The 25,718-nt window shown below is 41.5% G+C and overlaps 1 protein-coding gene across 10 annotated transcripts in view; it reads left to right on the top strand.

The window, feature by feature from the left end:
- zfhx3b (zinc finger homeobox 3b) overlaps positions 1–25,718 on the top strand; it is a 313,149-nt gene that overhangs the window by 189,868 nt on the left and 97,563 nt on the right. The window contains exon 1 of one of the 10 annotated variants that reach the window (XM_077619384.1): positions 7,192–7,360. The exons of the other annotated variants lie outside the window; for them this stretch is intronic. The gene's annotated coding sequence lies outside the window, so the exon portion shown is untranslated. Of the gene's footprint in view, positions 1–7,191; positions 7,361–25,718 lie in introns of those variants that run through there. 10 annotated transcript variants of the gene reach the window in all.

Genomic DNA, 25,718 nt, shown 5'->3' on the forward strand with positions numbered 1-25,718 from the left:
GGTCCGATATTCTCAAAACAGTTTGGATGTTTCCGTTTTCATTAATTTGTCAACAGTACTTATTATTGGTGTTTACAAAAGCAGAGATAAAACAATTTTCCCTTGTGGCCTTTAAGTGGAAGTTTCTGAGGTGGGGGTTTATTCCTAAATTCTTTAAAGCGTCAAAATCATTTTACTATCCATCTAAAACCCATCGATGGGTTCAGATGTAGCCTAAGGTATACAGTTTTTCTATTCCTGTGATTTTTAGCTTCACACTCCTCAAATCTATGCGATTCCCACCATGGGTCTCACTGTACCCAAAACAAATGCAGTGTCTCGTTTTCCCTGTTGTAAGTGAACAAACACAGGGACCTTGGTGTCTCATAATAAATTGATTAAAGTGAAGGCTCCCACAAAGCCCATGGAAATATGTCCCTGTACGAAGAACTGCACAGTCTCCCACCAAACAATCTTTTACTGTATGCGTTTCACAGCAGTTTTTTAATGTGTCTCTCACTCTTCACCCTCTCTTAGATCAAATGTGCATTTTTGTGCCCAGTGGCTCATCGCAGGAACGTTGTTTTTTTAAAACTTATTTTATTTACATATTTAACACCGAGCCCTCTGTGACTGCTTGCTTTTCATTCAGATGTGCAGTGGCACAGAGCATAGATTGGGTCTAGGTGGTCCACAGGGAACAGGTCAGGTCCCCCGGGGAAGGAGCGGAGCCAGACGGCCGTGACAGACAGGTGACCTCGGCCTTGTGATGTCGTTTGTCTCGTCTGGTCGCCATGGCATCCATTTGCCTTAATGAACCAAGATGGAAAGGGCGGCTCATTCAGGCAGCTTTTCTTAAAGCAGGGGTATACGTTTGATAATTTGTGAGGATTCACGTTATTTTGTTTGTCAGAGGGACAGATATCACTAGGGAAATAGAGTAGTGAAAAAAAATCATGTAGGAAATCAGTAAATATAACATCCAAGATCTAAACGGATACTGATTTTACAGTGTTTCCCCTCTACACAAACAGACACCTCATACAAATCCTATGTGTGAGGCACGTTGATTTTGGCAAGATCTAGGTGTGTATCTGCATGGGAGAATAGCAGCCAAATGGGCCTCTCTCACTGCTGGCTTTCTGTGGCGGCCAGGTGTTTCCTCTTGTCAGGTCTTGCCCCAATGTTACACATCATGTTGACAAATGGCTTTCTAGTACTAGTTTGTACGTTCTGGTTGCTTTTTAGGAGGTGGATGATTTACGCCAAAATATCTTCATTTTAAATAATTCAAATTGATAATTTTGGGATTATATTATTATTATAGATTCATTTTGGTATGTTCTAAAACATGCCATTCTGTGATCTCTGACCTCAAGGCTTCCCACAGATAAATTCAAAATCGAGTCAAATGTCTTCCCCCAAGAGAGAGAAGAAGCAAATTATCTTCTCTTGGCTGCAAGGTATCCCATTACTTTGTCTATCAAGCAGTATGCAGATGACACAGGCGTTGTTTACACTAGAAAATATGACTTTAGAGGAAGTGCTGCAGAGAGTGAGGCAGTGGTCAGGGACAGGAAAGAGGGGTGCAGACACAAGTCCCATCACTTCCTTCCTTTATATTGGTGTGTTTTCTAATGAATCATCATTGTCAAAATAACATTAGGCAGAGAGGAAGTATAAAACTGAGGCTGAATTTCCATCAAAACAGTTGAACTATTCTAGAAAAAGAGTGGGTAAAACTGCAGCGTTTGTATTCTCAAACACTGTTAACCTTGTGTAAATGTGGCCTATCTCGGTAATCAGCTTAGTGTGTTTTGCCCAAACTGCACTTTTCATCCCACCGTGTGACAGACAACCTAAAACAAAGCTGTATGTTTTGACCCCGATCTGGAGAGAACAGTCATTTCTCACAGGTTGCGGACCCGCTGTTTCCTTAGGACATTTTTGCGCCTGGTCACGTGTCCGCACGCACGTCTGTTATCTGTGCTATATATGTAAGCGTTTCTCCCTTTCCTCAAATAGTTTCTCAACCAAATAGAAGGGTGATACCTGCACCCCGTGCCCTGGCAAGACTGTGTGGTCTGGTTGAAATCTGCTCTCACGCGTCAATTGGCTATATAGGTCTTCAACAGGAAGTCAGGGCCCCGAGGTTTCACAATCCTCTTAGAAAAAGGAAGCGAATTGAATGCATGCAATGTGGTGCAGTTCACATTGAATGTTTTCGCCATGTAATTGCAAGGATGGAACACGGCTGCCCTGAGATCGGAATAACTTTTTTTAGATACGAGTTTTATGGTGATAGTGAACTACGTGCCCTTTACAATAAATAACACTTCGCCAATGCAAATTACACAGGTAGAACAAAAATATGACATTATGTACTGGCATATCTTTTTTATGCAATGAATGACTTTTAGCGCTGCTTATCAGTACGTAGTATTCATAGAACGCTGTATTGCCCTCAGGTGGCTGAGGAGGGTACGTCAAAAAGAACAGCATAAGGGGGGCAATCATGGACTTTTACAAGAATGCTTTGTGTTTTGAATTCTATCGTTAATTTTGGACTATTAGATCACCCTACCCCACCTCAGGCATCCAGTGCTGCGTACATACGAACATATACAGTTTTAATTTAGAATTTGGTTGTTACGATTTATAGTCAGATAGGCCTTATCGTCAGGAAAAAAAGTTTTTAATTGTATTGAAATATATGTTTTATTATGATTAAACTTCAAATGTAGTTTTCCTCTTTAAATCTCACAGCACCACTAGTTTTCCTGGCGCGATAAAATAAGTGATTCATGAGTTTTTAGTCTTTTGAGTCACAAGTGTGGTCGTGGAATAAAGAAACCCATACCTCAGGGCACTACCATACTCCATTGTTGAAGTGGAACCCCAGACCCTCCTGGTGGGGCAAACGATGTGGCAAATGTCTGTTTTGGGCATGGCTTGTGTCAGCCTATTTAGTGTTTGCTGTGAGGGCATTTATATGCAAATGCTGAACAACCTTTTGGGACCGCTAATTACAGTGGGGCCTTTGTGTGTGCCAGGCTGTCAGAAGCTGGCAGTTTGTGAGGACGGCGGCCTCGGACTTCCCCTGCTTTTTTACTCATTGTCTTTCCTTATTACCCTCCCACGTTGAAACGCCCCTTTTTGTGTAGCTGAGCTGTTTGTTTGCCTGATTGCTCCGCCTCTTCGGGGTGTTAGAGTTGATGCAGTAGATTATAAAGGCCAGCAAAACAGCCCAGTTGACTTATGCTTTCATCAGGTGGGCCCAACTCTGCTTTTCCTCCCTGAGCCTCCTCGACACTTGAGCGTTCAGGGAGCATTCCAACTCGAAGTTTTCTCTCCTACAGCTGATCTGTTGCTAATTGTGTCGGTTTATCAAAATGCATTTAGGTCAGGTGCTAATGCTATGCAAATTTATGAGCAGGCAGAAGCAAATATTAACTTGTGGAGTCACTGATATTCAAAGGATGGGGACAAGGGTACGCCTCCCTCACCTGTCAATTGTGAGGGTTTGTATTCCTTTTTTTAGTCAGAGCAGCATGAACATATCCCCCCACCACACACACACACACGCACACACATAATTCTATAGAACTCAGGCATGTCTGAAATAGAAATGTTACTGAAACCCAAATGTTACTATTTGTAGCAATGAAACTACATCTGCATCTTTGTGTTAAAAGGGTTTCATAATTAAAGACAATTCTTGTGAATAGTGCCAACGAAGACGATGGAGTAAATAAGCAAAGTGTTCCCTGCGTCGATGTGCACTCACACTCGCATCATCTGATCGTGTGATCAAGGGATGTCAGGGGTAAAGACAGGCCAGGTTGTCTCCTGTTGGAAAAGCTCAAACTGGGGGGGAAAAAAAACTTAAATCAATACGCTCTTTACTCTCTCTCTCTCCTCACTCGGATTTGGTTTCTTTCAATTTTGACATTTATTTTACAGGAACACCTTCTCATTGTTTGCTTTGTTGTAAATGCCCATTAGTAATATAAAGTCTCAACTGAATATACAACTATAGTAAACCTGTGAGGCTGCATTCTTATGGAATTTTTTGCATTGTGCTAAAACAAAGTACAGAGTAGACACTTCGGTCTTTGTTACCTTTCAATTTCTCTCAAATGAAGTGCCATTGTTTGTTTTGCAGTCTGTGAACCATTTGGATCCTTCCCTCTGACGTACGCACATGACACGCATTATGTTTATAGTAAACTTGGAGTATAATGCATTCATTATACTCATTATGCATTATAGGGCCAAGTATTTCCCAGTATTGCACAACGAACATTTCGAGTAACTCGCATCAGTGTGATTTAGAACAGTAAACCGTAATCTGGCTTGTTTCCACAGCTGGGTGTGTAGGCGGCAACAGTGATAGCTATGTCATAGTGTGACATCAGATAGTAATTTTTGGATTCCCAAGGCGCAGCATGCAAAGATACTAAAACAACATAGCTGCATCATTCCTCTGTAGCACTCTGTTTGGGTGATATATGTGCAATAGTAAGCTTCCTAAAACGTTTTATCAATTGTCTGAATGGCATGACAAGAATGGAAAGATGTTGCGGGCACACAATTAAAAAGTTAAGACAGCTGTTGCAATGATTGACCTCACTCCAAATAATAAATGGCCCTGCTTCCTGCTTCCTTCATCAGATAAGGACCAAATTGTACCACTGCATTTGGTGTCTCTTCGAAAGTTCTCCAACATCAATGTAGCACACAGCTTTTGACAAATGAGTAGACCATATTGTAGTTTTTGGTGGACAAGGGTGTGTGGGGACGCTAGACTGGCCAATGAAGCTGGAAGTATATATAGAATAGTATGAGGGAACAGCTGCTCCAGGCAGTCTCTGTCTCTCACTCTGGCCTTTCTAACAGTAGCCAGCTAGAAATATGAGGCCTCCCTCAATTTCCATCCTGGGAAATGCGCAAAAGTGACATGACAGGCGACAGCACATACACCTACTCAAATGTGTTCTGCTCGACAAAAAATAAGTCATTCATCCTACCTGCCATTGAAATCTTTATCGTACACCTCGCTTCCTTCCTCATGGAATCATACCTTGCTTGGTTTTACTTGTCTTTTTTTGCTCAACACTTTTATTGGTTTTAGCCAAATTATCACAATTATATTTGCCTTTATCAGCACATCATTGTTCCTCCAAACATTGTGCCAAGAGCTTGGCCTTCCTGACAGCTCCTCACTTGTCTCTGCAGTTCATCCCCATACACCTGTTATTTCTTGCCTTCTTTTCTGCCTTTGGGACTGCGTTCAGATGAGAGCTTAGCCAAGAAATGCATTCACTGCCATAATCCGGGCTCCCTCCATCAGGAATGCTAATACGTGTGATTGTGTGACCTGCCGGAGCCCGGCAACATCTGCAGGAGCCCATGGCGAGCCCCTGCCCTGCCCCCTGCCTTTGAGCGTTCACTCACAGCCATTATTTGATTGTTTCAGTTCACGCCTGGGACTGGGCACAGCAGTTAACCCTGTAATGTTCACAGTAGCAAGCACAGAAAGCAGCATACTGTGGAGGGGTGGCAGCTTTTCAGGACAAGTGCTTTCCCATGACAGGCCTTCTTGACTGCCCATCTAGACCCCTACCCTTGCACTGTTTACTTATGCATTCCATCACTGGTCACAGAGTATATGTGTGTGCAATGGTATTATCTACCTGAAAGTCTGACCACTTGCATTAGGCATAATTACAGGATGCCCTTTCCCAGAGTAGGCCTTTCTTTGTCAGAGAAAACAAAAAAAGAAAACTTTTATTTGTGATCCTCGAGGGCATTGGCATTTTCCCCAATGTAGCAGGTACTGCAGTTGAAAGGACTGACTGTTGGGAGACTGTAAGTTTCCAGAAAGATGAATTACTGGTGAGGCAGAACTGACAAAGTGAATCTGTGTCAAGATGGAGTGCTGCTGATTGAATTACCCTTCTCCTCTGTCTTGGCCGGACGCCTGTTTTGAAGCTACAGCCAACTATGGGCAAGCATATGGATTATGTTAGATTTGTGCGCACTTTATCCATAAATTAGGCAATTAAAATGCAGACATTCCTACCTAATTTCAACACCTATGGGTCTGCAGTGTTGATGTAGTTAACATGCTTTTCACCATTGATAGATGATTCCAAATCACTGCTTCACCCCACTTATATATATTTGTCACACCACTTTGCGATCACAATGTGCTAAAATGTGGTTGTATGTGGTGATTAAAGGCCTCATGTAGTCACACGACTTGTTCAAGTACATATTTCTTTTCTTCGTTGCTTGTCACATGTAACAATAAATGAGGAAGTCACTGCTCATTTTGACCCAAGCTATGTTATACGATTTAGATTCAGTAGTACAGTATTTAAACAAATCACACAAATTTTAGACATCATTTTTAGAAAGTTATTTTTTTCTGTGTATGAATGTAATAATTCTGTAAAAAACAATGCAGTACTTGTAGTTCTCTTATCTATCCTGATTTTGGAGTTGGAGCTACTTATTTGGCATTATTTGTGGGATAATAGATGTAATTGCAAAAGAGAGGAAACTTTTTTTTGACTGGCCTGCATTGTATGTTGCAAACAATGCCTATGGTGTATATTGGTTCAACCAGCTACATGGTTTATAAAGCAATGCATAGGACACAAATCTTTACTTCAGCTCTGCCCTCTTAATGTTCCTTGTTAATACAAACTATGCATGAGTCATAGGCAAATATTAGTGGACCAATTCCTTTGTCTGATCATTGAATGCAACGATGACAGATTGCCTCATTTTTATAAAACAACTTCCTCTCCCACTTAATTCACAACCACTACAATGCAAAAGAGTCATAACTATCGAGTATAATATACCACCCCGACTTGTTCTTAATCTGTTCAATTTAGATACATTGTTTCTTACTTTTATTAAAATAAATATTTGATTCACAGAACTGTCTATAAGTGGACTACTCTTTTTTTCTGCTGTTTACAGACATGCTCCAGGTTTTTAAGGTGGTTTAAAAAGAATGGGCTACGCAGAGCCAAATTGGATCTGGGTATGTAAATACTTCTCTGATGTTTAATGAGAAACAAAGTTAGCTAATTATAGCAGCTCTGAGAAACATGAGGAGGACAGTGGGAAATGTTTCCATCACTCCCTGGCTCTATAGATTACTGCCTAATTGCCACAATCGAATCAGGCGGAGACATTAGCCAGAGAGGCAGAGCTGGAGAAACACAAAGATAGGACTGATTACACATATCCATCGGTGGCTCTTAATCCAGCGGAGGACCCTCAAGTCAAGCTCTCCGGCATTGTGTGATTCACCCTTGTCCTCGCAGAAACCCTCTCAGTCCCCCTTCGGATGGATTTGAAGGTGAGCATGGCACTGCACTCTATTCTGTCTCACCACACAGCCAGCTGCACAGGTGATTAATACTGCAGTACGGAAGTTCTTCACCTATAATTACGTGTAATTCTAACATGTTTATGCCTGATGTTGGCTGACAGCTCCTCCACTAATGACAAAGTAGTTTGGTACATCCTCTCAAACATTTGGTGTTCTAATGTTTACAGACCTTATTATTATTGTATGTTGCAGTTTTAAGTGGCATTTGGAAAACATGCAATATTCGTCTCACCTGTGGTTTCCTGCCCACCGCAAGTAATGTTTAATTTTATGATCTGTCCAGTTCTGGAATGTAAGAGCGTGAATGCCACAAAACTGAAGAATGTCTTAATGCCGTGATGAAAGACAATTTGAATAACAAACTTGGCTGTGGCTGTTAACTGTACGGCTCAAATGTGTTGGTAAGCAATGTGAGAGAGCTGAAGAAGATCCATAGAATCCTCATACCAATATTGAGGTCAGCTGTCCAAAATGATCTCATGTTAAGGAATTGGCGAGTCAGCAGGGTCAGAGCACAGCCGCCATGGAGACACTCTCAAGCGGTGATAACGCTGCCCCCTCTTCCCCTCCCATTTGCTTCCTCAGTGTGGGAACAGAGCAGTTCTTTGGTCAGAACTGTGTCCCTGCCCTTTGCTCTGACGCCTATTTAAACTACCCTTTATTCTTCCTACTGAGCCCCACTCTGAAATCAGGTGAAGACGGTCAGTATTAACTGGATCATTACACTTCAGATGGTCAAGAACACAATAGCTAATCTGTCCATCTTTTTCCTCCTAATAAAATATCTATCTTAAAAGAGCCTTTTCCTAGATTTTATGGTGGCTGTCTGAGCAGTCTTTAGCTCATGTTTCCCAGAAAAATATATATCAAATTAGGAAGAGTATGTAGGAATTCTACGGGTGTAAAGTAGAATCAGTCTGTTCTGAAAGAGTAAACAGATCATTACATTCTTCCAAAAACCACCGGAAGCGAGTTCTCTCACAGAATCTGAATTTTTAGGCTTAGGCGTAAAGGGGTTGAAAGTGTCTGTTCTGTAGTTTTTTTTTCTTAGTTTTTTTGTGCAACCTTTTAATGTTCTGCATTGTAACCTGACTCGTGTGCATGGACCAAATTCCAACAGTTGCCTGGTCAGCTCTCCAAGTTTAATTGCAAAAGCATAATCATTTGTGCTCCACCCCATTGTCCCTGTTCTCACTAAAATATCAGTCACATTTGACCTACAATCTCATTTTCAGACCCAAGACTAGTTTCTGTCTGACACCCCCTCCTCTCTTGCACATGTTCCCATAATTTATGGCTGCCAGGTCCTTGATCAATTGATAGCAGGGAATCCTTTGGTAAATAGAGTTTTAGACACATTGCCAATAGACCTGGGCTATTGATTGGAGTGTAAATTAAAAACTTAATCAGGTCTCCTAGATAAGATTTATCTCTGCCCCAAGCACATTGCAGGGCTGACATGGAGAGGTAAAGGCAGCCCTCTGGGCGAACAAGTGCTTCCCCTCGGTGGGTGCCAAAAGTGGGGACTCCGCCTACCTTGCTTCACTGCTGGTGGCATTCTTGCTTTTTAAAGTAGTCTATGAAGTGGTTGAATGTTGAACCAACTGATAAAGTCTTTGGTGACTAGTTTAGAAAAGTATAAGTTGGATATTGATCATATTTATACGCTGTGTTTTATTGAACCTAGATAGACTTTTAGCATGTCTCATCCAAATGGGAAGTAGTTTTATTTCTTTATCGTTTTCTTGTGTTCAGCACTTTGTCTTGTTCATCCTTGTCAATATCCCCTCCCTTCCCTCCCATATTGAATGTTTTTAATCACTTGTGTTCATTGCAGCCTGTGATGAAATATGTAAATCATTACAGAGGCTTTTATGCCTTCAATAATATTCCCATATTGTTGAGCTCATTTTACGCCACAGTAAATTCATACGCATTGACACACACGTGTATTGTATTGTCTATATTCTATATGTATTAAGACAATCCTTGGGATCGCGCATTGATCAGGACATATGGATTTTTGCAGTAATTGCTGAGGGAAATTTTCTTGTCTCGCCTCTTCATCATTATTAATATTGGGAAATGGCTACACATTTGAATGCCTCGGACTATGATAGTGTTTTTAATGCATCCCACTTTATTCGAAGGCACGGGCACACCCACGCTCTCAGTTGAACAGACCTTCATTTGTTGTAGAGCACACACACAGAAAGGATATGGCCAAAGGTGCCTCACATAGTATACGTATATCTGAATCTTTCCATTGGTAATTAAAGCAAACATTTTCTCTGTGATTAGGAATTGTATTGGGCACCTGATGGATTATAACACTTCCTATTATCTCTGGTTCTAGTCCTGAGAATCCATATAAATGACATTGACCCACAGATAGTGACATGCAATGCCGGATATTAGTACATATGGAATACACTATTAAAATATGTTGGCATTACAAAATACAAGGGAAGTATGTTTATTGTAATAAGTGAGCTCAGAAGTCATTTGCATTGGACCTGTTGGCTGGTAATCTATGTTCTAGTTTATATTTTTGGTGTTTAATGGGGTTAAGGTCAAGGTCAAGTCAAGTTCTGCGTCTCCAAACTGTTGCTCAGCTAAATTCCAGTGTCTTGCTAAGATAATAAATCATGATACTGTTAACCCTGGCTGACTAATTACTGGAATTGATTGTTTGTTGTAGTATTTTTCATGCTTTTCAGATAACTATGGAAAAATATGAAGGCTTTGTTGTAGTTCTACTGAGCAAATACCATTTAATAAAGAGAGAATAGTGACCTACCTTTCTTTCCGTTGTGGGGGAGATTGAGAGCATTCGTAATAGGCTGTTTGCCTGATAAGCTTGGAAAATACTCGTTTAGTTAGTGAAAGTGCAGAGGGATCCTAGGCAGATAAACCCGCTGTTTCCTTCTGTAATACCCAACAGCTAAAATCAATAGTTGGGATAATTCTCCTGTTCCTCGTCCGGCCTCCGTTATCTGCAGCTCTCCTTAACCTCTGTACATGGTGTGCTGTTCTTCGGTAGATTCTGGCATTCATTTTGTTGAAGTTGGTTTTGCTTTATCGTGTCTGGGTTTACCGTGTGTTTTATTCATTTGTCTATCAACTTGTGGTTTTCCCTACCTGTTCTTGTGAGCACTGTCCTTTCTGTTATCCAATAAGCTCCCCCCAATCACGTGACTTTTTTAGGCATGTATTATCAGTTTGCTTGAAATTTGTTCACTGGTTCCTTTCAGTCTGTTTCAGATCTTTGTTGGCTCTTCCCACGTAATGTTTCCAATTTAGTGAGTCAATTCTCGTTACCTGTTCTTCTTTACTTGGATTTTGTCATTTAGGCTCACATCTTCAACTTACAGCAACTTTAGCAAATATTTAGAAGCATTTCAAATTTTCTTTCTTGCTCCTAAACCTCCTCCAATGTTCAAGCTTTGCTTGTTCTAGCCAAGTAAAAAGCTTAATGTGTGAGGGTTGCATAGATGCCGCAATCTGAGTTCACTGAATGTGGGACTCAATGTCTCTTTACAGGTTTAAGGGCAAACATAAAACAGAATCCAGCTCATGACATTCAGTTCAGGTGTGTATAAATCTGCTTAGAGGAAGTGGCTGTCAGCACTAACACTGTCCTGCTAAGAGTGCTGTGCTCTGTCAACACAAGCTCAATGTTCTGACACTTGTGTTGATTTGGCCAATGAATACATTCCAGGTTGGACTACTGACATAGCCCCTGGCTTGAAAGACTAAGAGGTGGTTAGAATTGATGACCTTTGTGGACCTTACCATTTTGGTATACCTGATCACTTCCTTTTGCGCACCTTTGTCATGTTCTACAAAAAAAAATCCTTAGCTCTGTCTTCTTCATTTAACCAGTCTGGCCCATTGTTTTTTGTCTTTGCAGCCACCAATTCCCTGGTGTTCAAATTTACTTTCAGGTCTCAGTAAGCAGACTGGTAAGCCTGCGACACTGTTACCTAAAGTGCACTGTATTAAAAAGCAGTCAGGGCCCTGGATCACAGTATATCACGAGGCAGGGGCGGCGATAAGGCCCGCTGCCTGGCTGCAGATCAATGAAGGTTACTGACATCATATCACAAAGTGAAAGCGAGTGCTGAACCCCAAGCTATTTATCAATGGCAGATCTGACATGAAAGAGGTGGAAAAGGGAGGGAGGGAAAGTGCAAGGGAGAGACACACTTTCCTCAATCCGTTTGGTGCATCCCTTTCTAAAAACCCGTAACCGTAAGGCCACATTGGCTCCTTTATGCATGTGCTATGATTGCTATACACTTTTTGACATTCTTTGTGCTTGTGTGCAAACCAATATTTGTTACAATGCTTTCTAGGTTATTAAATACATAGTTAATACTTAGTATTTACAGCTGCACTACAGGCAGTTCAATGTCCCATTAAAAATTGGCACACCTTCGTAAGCTCATAAGAGAAAACAAAAGCACCTTGTTGACATCTAGTGAACTGCCAAATGCTAAGAGGAAAAAAGAAATACAAAGATGAATTCCCATTATTGTAATTGTCTTTGTTTTCCTTTCACACTTGTCTGGAATTCTATAGCAGGTCACACTTATCTGGAACTCTAGCAGGTTACACAGGTAATGCTAGTATGGTGTCAGACTGATTTCTATCCTATCACAGTCCTGGCAGGGTTTGCCCATCACGATCCTGTGACACAAACTGCGCTACTTGGTAAGGATGAGGCTTCGGTTCCACACAAGACGCTATGTGCCTCGACAGCTTTCAGCTGTTGTATGACAGCATCCACATTGAGACAAACACACACAAATGGTTGCCTGTTTTTTGTTGTTTTTCTTCCCCCTGCAGCTCCATAGCTTTATTATGTTATATATCATAGGAACCCCCCTACCCCCCCCCCCCCCCTCCCCTCACTTATGTCTGCATTAGTACAGTAATATTGAGCTGTGTGTAGACACAAATGCACTATTGCATGTCCATGTGCAGGAGATCATGCTTACAGGTACTGTATGAGTTCCATTTATCAGCTGCCTGGGGCACAATGTGGAGGATCTCCCCCAATGGGTTGGTGTGTAACTGCTCTGTCAATACAACCTTGTCAAGGCGGGGTGAGTGTGGTTGTGTGTGCGTAGAAGAGCGAGGGGGGCGCTTCCGCCAATGCACTAGAGCCATGTTATTGAGCAGCCAATAGCGATTTTCTTCTTGATGGTGGCAGGTGGAAAAAGGAAGGAAGTAAGGGAGGAAGCAAGCATGTGGCTGGCTGCTACTAACGCTTACTGAGCCACACGGCTCAAACTTGACACTGGGTGGTTTGTGCTGATGTGGAGCAGGTTGTCTTCACACAGCTCCCGGTCTTTGCAGGTCCTGGCTGCGTGTGCAGCTTGCCGCTCCCATAAAACCCCGCTTCCTTTCTGGAATCTCTGTGTTGACAGAGCCCATCTGAGTCCCGGGACAGCTTCCAAGCTCCAAAAGGGTCTTTGCATGTGCACACACACACATGGAGGGGGGCGCATCTGAGCCATGGTTAGGGTTCTGAGTTCAAATGTCAAAGGGCTGTTTAACCACTGAATTTGATGTCGGATTTGGTTCCACTCACATCTCATATGTAGAGGTTTCTGTTTCAATTGTTTATAAAGGTAGTGTTCACCTTCTTGTTTTAGTTTCCAAGCATCATGTGAAAATACATACCCACTTCTTTTAGACTGTGAATATCTGTTAGATCTCTGTGTATCCTGTCTGTACTTGTTCTATTTACCTGAGTCAAAGACAGATTAGTTAACCCTGACCGTTTTTTGAAGTTTGCCAATCCTGACACAGATGGGCCTTAACAAAGACAGTGCAGTAGAAATAAAGAAAGGAAGGTGGAAGATAATGGTCACATTCACATCACTTATTTAATCAGGTATTGTGGTCAATTGAAGCTCCAATTTTAGAATGGTGGTATGTGTTGTACTGAAGTGAAATGCCATTTCTGGTGAAAGTAAGCGGCGGCGCTAGATGTCCCACTGTTATAGTGCAGCTGTCCAAACAAAGAGAGCGGGGGGAGGGGTGGACAAGAAAAACACATTATATCAACATTTAACAACAGTTGCTCTGTAATCTGGTATTACTTCCACAAGCAAAGGAGGACCCTGTGTCGGGGCCAAGATGTACTTGGATACTGTTGTGGCAGGAGGAAGCCAAGTGCTTTGGGGAGGTTAACTAGAGATGTGAAGGTCTACGGACTCATCTTAATCCACAAGGCTTGTACTTAATCACTTTTGATGTTCATGTGAAAATAACTCGTTTTAACATTCCAGCACTGGCCATTCCAAGTTCAGAGGACCGGGGCGAGGGAGGGTGGGTGTTGCACGGGTGGCTTCTGCTTATTGGCTTAACAGCTTCAGGCCAAGGGAATATCCAGAACCTATTTTCTTGACATCTTTTAAATGCCTGCTCCCTTTCTTTCCTCTGGCCTTATGTGCCCTCACCATTTATTACGAGACTTTTTGCATGCTGGTCTGCGTATGTACACCGGGTAAGATGGCATGCCATGATGGGAATTTCCAGCAATAAGAGAGAGGTGGAACAGAGAAGGATTTGTCCCCCGGAACTGTGGTGGGTGGCATCTGAACATTCTCCTTTGTGTGTGTATGATTTCTACTTACAGTGACTCTGTGTGTGCCTTTGGCCACAGACAATGATATATTGCTGCTGCTTGGTGGTGCATACGACTTCTATATGAAGTATGACAACTCCCATGTGCCTTGACTTCGCTGAACTTCTTGTGTTAGTTTGAGAGGAAACACTTCACTCAACTAATGTGAGGCAGCTTTTGTAGGTTGCATCTGAAGCCAGATGATGTAATGTAGAATATCGAGTCAAAAGTTTTCAAAATATACATAATTTGCCCCAAGATTCTTTGTCTGTTACTGCTTGGGACCACACATTTTGGGGACACAAATGGGAAGTGGAACCTCCAAAGTCAAGCACAATCGCTACTGATATTTTTCTTCATGTCCAAGTCGCACTAATTCAAATTAGTCCCAAAGCAAGGCTCGTCCATATCCATCTCACCAGTGGATCGTGAGCTTTGTGCTTAAACGTTCAAATTATTTTTAATGTTAACATGCTGTTAAATATCCACAATTACTCTTCTTAATAGGCATGTTCTTCTTGACCATCGGGGTTCAAAGGGTATTGGGATATATTGTACGTGGAGCCTCAGAATCTGATTTTTGAATGCTGTTTATTGGATTGTGGCATCAGTACTAAATTGCTTGGCATGTGGCGAGTTTTATCCACTTACTAATATACAGATATCCACAGCAGTGTCTGAATTAGGACAGTTTTGGGTGTTTCTTAGTTACATTAGAAAAATTGCTGTGTATCCATAGTGTTACACGGCTGAGTATTGAAAAATGAAAAGTATTGAGAATTGAAATGCAGACAAAAACAATTTAGAAACACTACAACCTGCCAAGGCATTGGAGTGAAATGCAGGCACCGAATTTGCCTCTTCCTGTTTTGCCTATGCGTGTTTATGTGTGTGTTGTCTAGTGGTTCAGGTGTGGTTAATGTTGGCAGAAGCTCTTTAGGCCCGCGGCAATAAACAACAGAGCAGGCAGGAGGCCAGATGCAACACTACAAACTTTTAACCTCTCCCTGTGCTAATCCCCGGCTGTGCTAGTAACTCTTTTTTTTCGTTACTCATTCTTTCACCTCTCCCTCGGTCTCCCTCTTTATTTCTCCACCCACTGCTTTGTCTTATTTTTTCTCTCTCTTTCTTCCTTTCAGTCCGGCTCTGCTTTTAAGTGAAGTCAGTGTGTTGACCTCTAAATAAAGGCTGGAACACTACAGCTGTTACCAACTTCAAACAGCCACTGGCTCAGAGTGGAGCCTGTGCGGGTGTTAGGGGGAGAAATAATGTGCCTATTAAAACTAACTTAGAGTCCTCTTTGCTCTCTTAAGGCTTTTAAGATCACACCAACTCAGGCTTGCCACTTCCTTGAGCTGCACGGTGACAGCGCAAGAGCAGCCTGTCCAAACCTGAATGTTAAAGACAACATTATCTTTATTTTGAATTACGTTATAATGATCCTGTGTTGGATGGGGCAGTCTGGGGCAGTCACTTCCAGTCCTTCCCATTAGACCTCTGTTTCTTCATTTAACCTGATCTCATTTTATGGTTCCACATGCAGAACCACTGAGAGCCACAAATCACACGAGCGGTTTGTTCTCTGCTCAAACTTGCGCCGTTATATTTCTTTTTTTCCTGGCAGTTAGATAGATAACCTTACCGCTCAGTTCACCAGTGCATGATAATCATTTAAAGTAGGTTATTATGTAGCAGTTGTAGTTGTTATTAGCTACCTCCAGATCAGTGGAAAAAGTTAACCTCTGTATCATGGAAAAATTTGGGCTGACAAATTCCAGGTTTTGTTCCCCATGAATCATCCACCTCGAGCCCACATTAATAGAACTTGTAAAAATGGAAGTTGTCTGTTATCCAAACACTCGCTGAATGTCTTTGTGATAGAAAGACCAGGCAGAATCAAAATGGAAAGCACCAGGATTAGTCACCCCGCGCCTATGTTTGTTGCCGATCATTGTAAAGGCGGGGGCTAACAGCCCTTTTATTGAGTTGATGTGTCTTTAAAGAAGCATACAGGGTTGTGAAAAAGTTTTAGGACAACATTAAAAAACAACAAGCACTTCCTGGTTTGTACCAGATGATGAAAAGAGAGACAGTGCAGGTTTCTATTGATGAACGGAGTCCTTTATTAGCACCTAGTTGTCCTTTCACCCATGGGTTATAACTATAATTCATCAGGTTTTGTTGGTTCTCTGGATGCCAGTTTACTGCGTTTGTCTACCCCTAGTAGACATTGTGATGGTGCTCTATGCACCCTGAAAATTGTAGATGACTGGGACTAGGCTTCCACCAACTTAAGATTGTCTTAACTGAATTAATGTGTTTGATTTTGTTTTTATTCTTGATGTCAAACCTGGATGAAAAAGATGAAGGATTATGGGATGTTACACAGGTTTTTTTGTTTTTATTTTTTTATAAAGTAACTGGTTTTAAAGGACTGATGTTCACCAACACCTCATGTGAAAACAAGTCCCAAAAAGACATGGAAGCACACATTGTATCATGTATACGTGTTTGCTTTCCGTGACTCACTCACAATACACTCCATTAACTTTGTTTCCTCTATGGTCACTGATAATGCAAGGAACACAATTAGAAGGTGGGGACTGAAGTAATAAAAGCTGCATTAAGAGAAACAAGTTGCTCTTGTTTGCATAGAGACCTGAATACATTCCACATTGAAGACTGTGTGAGAGGCAAAGTAGCTTTGGACTCAAAATTCCTTTTGGAACACCTGAACATCATGGGCTAAGGTAGTGAAAGAACAAGTGCAAATCTCTGTCGACAAGTTGTGCGTTGCGCTTAGCTCCGCCTAGGGAATGTGTTACCTAATGGGCCACAAAACTGCCTGGAGACCACGGCTCTCTTATCACTGATATTAGATGACTGTGCACAAAAACAAAGAATCCATCACATATAATAATAGAGAGAAAGAAAGAGAAAAAAGAAGGCTTTAAAGGTTTGTTTTTTGTTTCGAACCAAAGAAAATAATAGGTAATGTTATCTTATTCACAGTTACAAGAATCCTACTTTAGGAGGTTATGGGTGTCAAGTTTCTAATATGTATATAAAGTTTCACTGCACAATAGATCTTTTGTTTGGAGCAAACTGAGCTCCCCCTTCCTCCTTTTCCTCGCTTCTCTTGTAAAAAAAAAATGCATTCATGTGCTCATGAAGACTCAGGTTTCCTCAATCTTTGTGTGCCATGTCGTCACTCGCCCCTGCAAGTAGAAGTGTGCATCCTGCACAGGCAGGCACACTGGCAGGGCTGCTTGCAGCCACAGACTGGGGAAAATCCAGTCATCAGCGGACTCCCTGACAAAATGGCATCAGGACAGGTAACTGAAGTTGCTAGGATGGAGCGGCACATGAGGCAGACGATAATTACATGGCTTTTTGTTTTCGGCGCGCTCTCTGCTGGCTACTTAAGAGCCTGATCTGAAATCTTTGCCTTGTAATTACAGTCATGGGCCCCATTAGGATAAAGGTCTTGGAGGGGATTATTTTTCTATTCGTCTTTGGTGAGCGCAAGCCAGTGCGAGACCTAGGCACCCGCCTTGTCCTGCAGACCACAGCAGCGGATGCGGAGGACGGGCAGCAGCAATTAGCCCATAGCAAGCTCCGCTTGTTCCGGTTGCACATTCAGCCCACAACCACTGAACCACTGAAACGGCAGCTGAGTGACCTGCACTTATTGCATCTGCCTTGCCCCTCCTCGCCGAGCTGCGCCACATAATACCTTCTCCGCTAATGCTGACGCTGAGAGATTTGTGTTGATTATGACAGGGCTGTCACAATGATGAGCTTGCAGCGTGGCATGTGTCATGTCAAGTTGACACACTCGGGTGCCCGTGGCGCTAGGTAGAAGTTGGCCCAAATGCCACCAGGAATGTGTCTGCAGCGAGACGGAAGAGTACTTAGATATATTAAATGATAGAGATGACTTGAGGATAAACCTCGGCTTATAGAAGTGCAAAATCATAGTACCATAAGACGGCTCTAGAAACAAAACAATGGCACAATTGGCCATGTGACCTGGAGACATGACTTCTTTTGGATCAGTGGCGAGTGTCCGCTTCCAACTTTCCAACATCTAAGCACTATAACAGAGATCTAGGAGTCAACGTTAGATAGATCCTTCCTCTTTAAGCTGCTAGCCCTCTTAATAGATTCTTAAGCACTGGCTTTAGTGCATGTTAAACCAGGATTACCTAATCAATTATGGTCAGTGCAAACAAGGATTACTTAAAACAGTACATTTTTCTTGTTGAGCGGCTAAAAGCAGGGTAAATGGAAGAGGCATTGTTGCTGTTGATGCAAAGAGCAGTCATGATGGGGTCACTGCGACCACAGACGTGGTCATCACAGGGGGAGGTAATCTTCATTTTGCTGATGGTTTCACTGACGAACTTCTTTGTTTCTTTTGTTCTTATTCGTGCTTTTGTGGGAATATAAAAATTACAGAAGCATTTACAATGCTGCAATAGTAAAGGTGATAAACCCGTTTACTCACTTATTGCCCTTTCTCTGAACTCGCCCTTTGTTGACATTTCAATCACAATCACAATACCCAACAAGTAAGGACACATATGTATTCATATATACATATACTTGCCAAACCAGATCCCCTTCACTTGTGTGTCGTTGTTTGAGCTGATTTCTACCCTTCCAAATAGAGAACACACCTCTTAGATACTGAAAATAAACAGACTTTGAAGGAGGCTTTTTATGACTCCGGATTTCACATGATTGGCTTCTCTGCTGCCTGTTATTGTCTGAGTCCTGAGACAGCAGAAATGTTTCATTAGAGCTGTCTAATGTCTTTGGATGATTTTGATTTTTCCTAACATTCATCACCAATCCTCGCAGATTGGTATGATTCCAATCCTTTCTCCTTTAGCCAACACACACACACACACACACACACACACACACACACACACACACACACACGTTGGCTGCTCTGTTATTCATTGAATTCCCCCCCCCAATATAGTTGGTTAGTGGTGATTAACTGGTGACTACAAACACTCAAAAAGTCAAATGGAAAGAAAAAGTTAAGTCATTGAACAGTAGCAATTCCCAGAGAAGGTAGTTGGAAGACTGGCTACAGGACATTTGACGATTACTCCAAACAGGAAAGAACAATAAAAGAATCCACGGTGCTTTTGACAATAGTTTGACCAGAAAGAGAACCCTACTCATGGTTATTTAGGTACGTTAATGTTTTCAAAATTAATATTCAGTGAGTCTCAGCCAGCCGCTGATTAATTCAGTCATTGATTAAATTATGTTATTTAGTACTTAAGTTGATATAGTGTTCTTTCAGGACAATTATTTAACAAAGAAAAACAAAACAATACAGTTAATTCTAGATGTCTTGCCATTTTTGCGAGCCAAGTATGCTTGGCAGACAAATAAAATCACGTTTCCTGTAATATCATAATTCGTACAATGAGATCTTTGATTGTCTGTCTTTACAATGTCGGATGACGCATTCTGTCATGTGAAAATACATTGCCAAATTATTAAGGGGAGAAGTACAGCTATTATTAAAAAATAGTCTCCATTTTGAGGAAAACAAACAAACAAAACTAAACAATGAGACGCCACAGATAGCAGACCTTAATTAGGTCAAGCTGCTTGCTGTAACCCGATCCATTGCATTAATGACAACGCAGCCCCAGTGAAAAGCGTCGTTGTTCTCAGGATAATTGTCCTTTTAGTTAACGTGACCCAGGAAGCGCTCTCCTTGTTAGGGGAGCTGACTGAGACCAATGATAGCCAGAGGCAGCGACGGGACCCAGAATGAAACTGGCCCCGTGCCCACTGTGACAAGACCACTTGATGAAATCCCCTTGGTCTGCAGTGGAATTAGTTGTCCCTTGGGTGTGGCACCAGGGGGGTTGTCATTAATTATGTTACATGAATCTTAAAGAATAATAAGCAATCAATAAAACTCAACAGATGTACATATGCAAATAGAATGCAGATTGAGCTGCTTAATGATATGGCATGGTGTCAGAAGGGATTGAGTTTAAGGAAGGAGGGAAAAAATAGAAAAACACTGAACTTGAATTACGAACTTAGCGCATGCATGCAGTGAATTTGGAATTTCCAGTTCTCGCTGCCTTTGGTATTTTTTAGGATGTACCGACACAAAAGCGGATAATATTATATGCCTTCTAAACAAATAATTCAGATTGTCTGATATCAACCTGAGGATGGGGTTTATTGGTGTAGAGCACCAGTGAGTTCTTTGGCATGGGGTTATGTTACCATATTGCAACTTGTAGGGGACCAACCGTTACATTGATTGTTGTGTAAATGGGACTGTTGGTTAGTCATTCGAATTTGACTTAGCTTTGTGTCGTACTTATTTTTTTTATATGTTACATTTATTTTCAATTTAAGAGCCATTAACCAATTTTCTCATTTACTTAAGTAATGGATTTACATAGAGCACTTTGTTCTAGCTGGTTATGATTTACGTTGTTGTGTAAATCAAATGTATCTGTTTTGCATCTTGCTAGCTGGAAATGTTGAATAGGGCAAAGTCTTGTTTTCATTAATTATTTTAAAGATTGTATTGAAAAAAATGTTACTAGTGCTGCTCTTGGATGACCTGTTTGAGTTGAAAGAGGAGAGGTTAGTTCAACTGTTCAAATAAATCAGTACCCTTACTTCATTGAAGAATCTACTAGGAGCCCTATACATGTCTTTCAAGTAGGCAAGGAGGAGAACCCGAATTAAATGCTGCCTCATCTTGGTAGTCACGACTAATGCCGTTTTTTTTTTCGATCGTGGTAAGCATACAAAGGAAGAAAGAATTGTGACACTACATAAGTGCAGTCATGTAGAGAAATGTCTTATTTGCCCAGATAAGAATGATCATATGATCTTCCTTTTCAGATGACCCTTAGTCAATTCCCTCGTTTTGGATTGGCCATCGTGTCAGGGCAGATATTCATGACAGTGACAGTGAAATCCAAGACACAAGCACATCAGGAGGGCAGGATAGTCCAAGGAGAGGCCAGGGAACAGGTGGTGACCCTCCTCAGTCTGGACTACATTATTGACAAGGGCTGAGCGCCCAGATTGATTACTTTATAGTATTGCCATGAACCTCAGTGGCCAGGAACCTCTGGTTGACCCTGGCAAGACAGAGCATCACACTGACCCTAACCTTAGGTAAAGAGTTATGTGGTTCTGGCCTGCTGTCTTATAGGAGAGGTCTTGACCTGCTCATCCAGTGGCCTGAGCACAGAACAGAAGTGGGCCTCTGGTGTCAGTTCAAGTAATTTAGTGGCTAGGGGGATCCCACAGTCCAATGGGGAAGCATGTTTAGACTCAACTCGTCCTAGCTTTTAGGCCTTTCTTCTATTTCACTGTTATATAATATGTTCGAAGCATAGACCAACGGGAAAATGCCAATTAATCTTCTCCAAATTACAGCCGAGAAGTGTGGAATCAATAGCTTTCCATCATATGTCCTGACTTCTGGATTTGAGTCTAAGATTCGTAGCCAAATTGGAGTAATAGTTTTTATGCGACACTGCAATGATTTACTGACAGCATATTGAATTGAGGCAGTGCGGGTGACCATGTTGCATTTATAAACACCCAGGATGCTGTTCTTGTGGGTTCAAAGCCACACTGACTCATTTGGAGGCCTGTAAAGACAGGACAAGACAGCCGGCGTTGCATGGGCTCTCGCCAGACTAAAGGCTGTTTCCTGCTACCATGCATTCCCACTTCCACTTAACTGACAAATTATCTGCAAGACACTTTTTTCTTTGCTCTACATATCTCTGCTTGTCAGCTGCAGCCTCTCATCAGACACACAAAAAACCCACCAGGCACTCACTAGGTTTGGTAAACAGTTTATTCTCAGATGTGTCCCCCACTCAAGTTTCTTCTGTTTAAGTTCACTTCTTAGACAAACGCCTACCCATGTTTCTTTAATTAGGAAAGTGTCGCTAAACATTTTATTTTCTGGCAAAAACCACCATGTCCAAGCAATTTATTTTATTTTATTTTCAAATTATGTCTTTCAAAAAAGATGGTGACTTCTCTCTCTGTTCACATGGAAATTCTTCTTTGATGGCCTTTGTGCCATTCTTATTACAAATCCAAGAATCATCTACTATTTAAAGCAATAATCATCTACTACTATCTATCATTTACTTAGTTAGCTGTTAAAAGAAGCTAGTTCAAGACTGAGCCCATGCAAGTGCAGGTGTTGTGGCTAATGATGGAAAATCATACAGTGATAGGTGGAAAAACAGATGTTCCTGCGATTAGCCCCCTCTCTGCACTACCGCTAAACACGCATGCTCTCTCTCCTTTTTGTTGTTGTGTATATACATTCCTTAGACAAGCATTACACACTGACAATTTGCTCACTTTGACACACGATGGTTAGTTTTTATTTTTTTGGTTTGTTTTTTCTTTTCTTCAAATAAACTACCAATTGCTCCATCGCCCAACTTCCTCTCTCACTGTACCAATTAACACCCAGCCTCCTTTACATTGATTGGCTATCCTGTTCTATTGGCTAAGGTAGGTCGTGAAGATATTGATCACATTGACCCATCATCTGAACCATGAGAAAATGTTGAGCTGCATTTCTTTCACCCGCCGGTAGATTAATATGCAAGTGGGCTTTAGGCTGTGTGACCACAACAGCAGGCACAAATGAGCATGTATAAACAAAACAATAATATTTAACCCTTAATAGGAAACTCATTGACTGCCATTGATGGGGCTAGACGTCCAATTCATTTTGCCTGCAAGAGCCTGGCATCAAATGATTGTAGCAGCCACCCCACTTTAAATTGGGTTGACATCCAGCCCTCTCAATGTCCGTGTTAAATACTGATTTTTATTTTTTATTTCTTTTTTTTTTTTTTTTTTTTAAATTTGTTAATTAAATTTGGAATGGTATTAGGTCTTTCCCTGACTGCGAACTATGCAGGATTGTAGTGTTGAGATAAACCCTATTAGTGCGTGAGCCAATTGGTGGTTAGCTCCTCTCATCGTGGAAAGTCCCGCGCAGAATCCGCGGAATATAGTACAGCAACCGGAGGCTTTAAGTGTGTTTTCATGGCTCAAACGTGAAGGGGATGCGAAGACATAAGAAAGTATAGTTGAAATCACATTTTTTTTAACTTTCTTTTTTGTTTTTACAACAATATTCTCTGCGGTTTGGTAAATTTAGAAACCTGCATATTTATTTGAACTGATTGGAACAAGGACTTTGAATGAATGCCAATCAGTCTTGAACTTTTTGCTAAAGTCATATATGTTATTGTTGGATACCATTAAAATGTACAGCTGTTCCTATTTTAATAGTATTAGTTCACTCTATATCCTGTGTTGTTTGCGTGAATACATTTATAAACATGTCTAGCTGTATTAACCACAAAGTTGTGGAGTTTTATGTAGTTTCAACGGACTGGCTTCTATGTGGCTTTAATGACCCTATCAAGACACCACACTTTAAGCTCTATTGTTTGTGGGCCTTCTGCAGAAGTTCATTGTTTATCCGCCCACATTTAACCATACACACCCATTTGCACACGTTTACCCTCCCCAACACATGCCTTGATAGCCAGTCAAAGGGCAAACCCCTGCCCCAGCTCCTAAAGGTGCACCTGGCATCTAGAGGTGCACTCCAATTACATCCTCCCAATTACACGTTATGAACCAATTAGTCATCGTCTCATTTTACACCATCCGGGCTCCCCCTTGTCACAACTCAAATAGGGGGGGCATCTGTTAGAGATGTGGTAGCGTCATATCAGAAGCAAAATGAAGAAGGTGGCAGGGAAGCTCTGTCAAGGAAGCTCAAAGGATCTTTGCTGGCATTGTCTCTCTTTGACTTTTTTTCCTCGAGCGAGATGATGCTTGACATGTAAATACTTCTTACAGAACATTTGTCTGGAGGCAGTTGCTTCGACATGCACATACATTGTACCAAACACATACTGGGGATAATTTAACCTGTCAACTTGTAATTTGTAGTGGCACTTGATATGAACTTTCAGGGCTCTGCTTGAATTGAGCTTTCTTTTTTCGTTTTTTTTGTCTTCCAACTGTGCAAAGAGGCGTGCACAGACATTTAGTAACAAGTTTTATCCTGTTAACTTGAATGCTAATTATTTCTAGTGTCTGCATATTTGTAAAGCTCGGCCAAAGTATTATGTAGACTTTCATAATCTGACAGCACTGATTTCACATAATTAGCCTTCTTAGAGGGGCGGCCCTGTTGCGCGAGTGGTTACCGCGTCGGCCTCACAGCTCTGGGGTCCTGGGTTCAAATCCAGGTTATGTCCGCCTGTGTGGAGTTTGCATGTTCTTCCTGGGCCTGCGTGGGTTTCCTCCGGGTACTCCAGTTTCCTCCCACATTCCAAAAACTTGCATGGTAGGCTGATTGGACACTCTAAATTGCCCCTAGGTATGGGTGTGAGTGTGCATGGTTGTCCGTTTCCGTTGTCCTGCGTTTCAGAGGAGAGCATTCACAATATGACCTCATGTGTGTCTTGATTGGTGAAGTTGACCTTCCTTGCACGTTGCTTAACTTAGGCCATACCATACCTTGTGGTATTATCCGAAGATGAGTACATCTTACCTGAAGAAAATATGATTTTTTTTTACCAAAAAGCATTGGTTTAGTTGTAAATCTCACAATGGACCATTAAAAGATTGGATAGGGTATTAACCAAGACAAACACTGCTTTACTGGACTTGGCCACGTTCAAAGATATGAACTCAGTAAAAAAAATGAAAAAATGGTAATGCATTGAGCTATAAGAAACTGACACTTTAATGTGGATTGAATGCTAAGTGTAAATATATTTGATTTATCTCCCTAAAGATTTAGTTTGTTGTCCTCTTTCTTTGTCAAAACAATGACATAATTAACCAAGAGACCTTCAAAAATGTGTTTTTCAAGGACCACATGCTAGTGCTGAAAAGTTTTATTGACCTCTGGCAGAGATAACCTCAATAGATCCTTATTTTACGCAGAACATGGTGCAGTTTTTACGACCTTGACACACGCTTTCCCTCCCCGACAGGCCTGAATCAATTGATATTATGTGTCATAAAAGTAATCCTGCGGTCCTCTTCACGTGGTTTCTTTTTCCCCTGCAAGATGCATCTGTCATTGACTTGATCCTGCAGCTCATTATCAGCACTCTAATTTACAGTTGGGTAGAGTCGAGGCAGGGCTGCTTGAATTGCCCCGACATGAGACATCATCATCATCATTTTCATCATCATCATCATCGGGGAGAACCCACAACCAAATCCCCCGGAAAATATGTGCTCATGCGTTGGCCAACTTTGTCTTTCTACAGTCTGTTTGTTGAAATCAAGTTCCTTAAACTATGGCTGTCTTTTCTGCACTATTCAGAATGTACAAGTTAAGTTGATTGTTTATTTATCAAATGTTTTGATGGGCTTGTCGTCAGGTTTCGGTGGGTTACTATGACTAAACTCATCGAACTCATCCAAAATTGTTTCCGTCAGTTTTACTTTTGTGACCAAAGACTAGAAAAGGGTATTTCCCAAATTGCTCCAATGGAAATAAAAGTGGGAGTTGGCCCAATTAGTTAACTTAACCAATCTTTAAAGCTTGGCGTCACCAAACCCCATATCTAGTCTTCCTATCGGCCAGTTGAC

This window comes from Stigmatopora argus, chromosome 2 (assembly GCF_051989625.1).
Source record: "Stigmatopora argus isolate UIUO_Sarg chromosome 2, RoL_Sarg_1.0, whole genome shotgun sequence".
In the NCBI taxonomy this organism is placed as follows: domain Eukaryota; kingdom Metazoa; phylum Chordata; class Actinopteri; order Syngnathiformes; family Syngnathidae; genus Stigmatopora; species Stigmatopora argus.